This window comes from Piliocolobus tephrosceles, chromosome 7 (genome assembly GCF_002776525.5).
Source record: "Piliocolobus tephrosceles isolate RC106 chromosome 7, ASM277652v3, whole genome shotgun sequence".
In the NCBI taxonomy this organism is placed as follows: Eukaryota; Metazoa; Chordata; class Mammalia; order Primates; family Cercopithecidae; genus Piliocolobus; species Piliocolobus tephrosceles.
In genome coordinates this window covers 47,494,911-47,496,441 of record NC_045440.1, presented here as the reverse complement: position 1 = coordinate 47,496,441, position 1,531 = coordinate 47,494,911, and positions in this window count along the sequence as shown.

The following is a 1,531-nucleotide window of genomic DNA, read 5'->3' as shown; positions in this document are numbered from 1 at the left end:
AAAAAAAAAAAAAAAAAAAAAAAAAAAAAAAAGAAAGAAAGAAATAGGAAAGTAATACAGGCTGGGGGCTGAAGCTCACTTCTGTAATCCTAACACTTTGGGAGGTCAAGGCAGGAGGATCACTTGAGCCCAAGACTTTGAGACCAGCCGGGACAACATAGTGATACCTAGTCTCTACATAAAACTGAAAAAAAAAAGGGTTTTCACATCCGTTGTAAGTTGTATTCCTAGGTATTTTATTCTCTTTGTAGCAATTGTGAATGGGTATTCACTCATGATTTGGCTCTCTGTCTGTTATTGGTGTATAGGAATGCTTGTGATTTTTGCACATTGATTTTGTATCCTGAGACTTTGCTGAAGTTGCTTATCAGCTTAAGGAGATTTGGTGCTGAGACGATGGGGTTTTCTAAATATACAATCATGTCATCTGCAAACAGAGACAATTTGACTTCTTCTTTTCCTAATTCAATACCCTTCATTTCTTTCTCTTGCCTGATTGCCCTGTCCAGAACTTCCAACACTACATAGGAGTGGTGAGAGAGGGTATCTTTGTCTTGTGCCCGCTTTCAAAGGGAATGCTGGCTGGGCGCGGTGGCTCACGCCTGTAATCCCAGCACTTTGGGAGGCAGAGGTGGGTGGATCATGAGGTCAGGAGATCGAGACCTTCCTGGCTAACACGGTAAAACCCCGTCTCTACTTAAAAAAACAAAAATACAAAAAATTAGCCGGGCGTGGTGGCAGGCCCCTGTAGTCCCAACTACTCAGGAGGCTGAGGCAGGAGAATGGCATGAACCCAGGAGGCAGAGCTTGCAGTGAGACGAGATTGAGACACTGCACTCCACCCCAGCCTAGGGGACAGAGCGAGACTCTGACTCAAAAAAAAAAAAAAAAAAGGAATCCTTCCTTCCAGTTTTTGCCCATTCAGTATGATATTGGCTGTGGGTTTGTCATAAATAGCTCTCATTATTTTCAGATACGTTCCATCAATGCCTAGTTTATTGAGAGATTTGGCATGAAGGGCTGTTGAATTTTGTCGAGGCTTTTTCTGCATCTATTGAGATAATCGTGGTTTTTGTCATTGGTTCTGTTTATGTGATGGATTACGTTTATTGACTTGCATATGTTAAAGCAGCCTTGCATCCCAGGGATGAAGCTGACTTGATCGTGGTGGATAAGCTTTTTGATGGGCTGCTGGATTCAGTTTGCCAGAATTTTATTGAGTATTTTTGCATCAGTGTTCATCAGGGATATTGAGCCCACGTAGCCAAGACAATCCTAAGCAAAAGGAACAAAGCTGGAGGCATCACACTACCTACCTGACTTCAAACTATGGCTACAAGGCTACAGTAACAAAAATAGCATGGTACTGGTACCAAAACAGATATATAGATCAATGGAACAGAATAGAGGCCTCAGAAATAACGCCACATATCTACAACCATCTGATCTTTGACAAACCTGACAAAACTAAGCAATGGAGAAAGGACTCCTTATTTAATAAATGGTGTTGGGAAAATTGGCTAGCCCTATG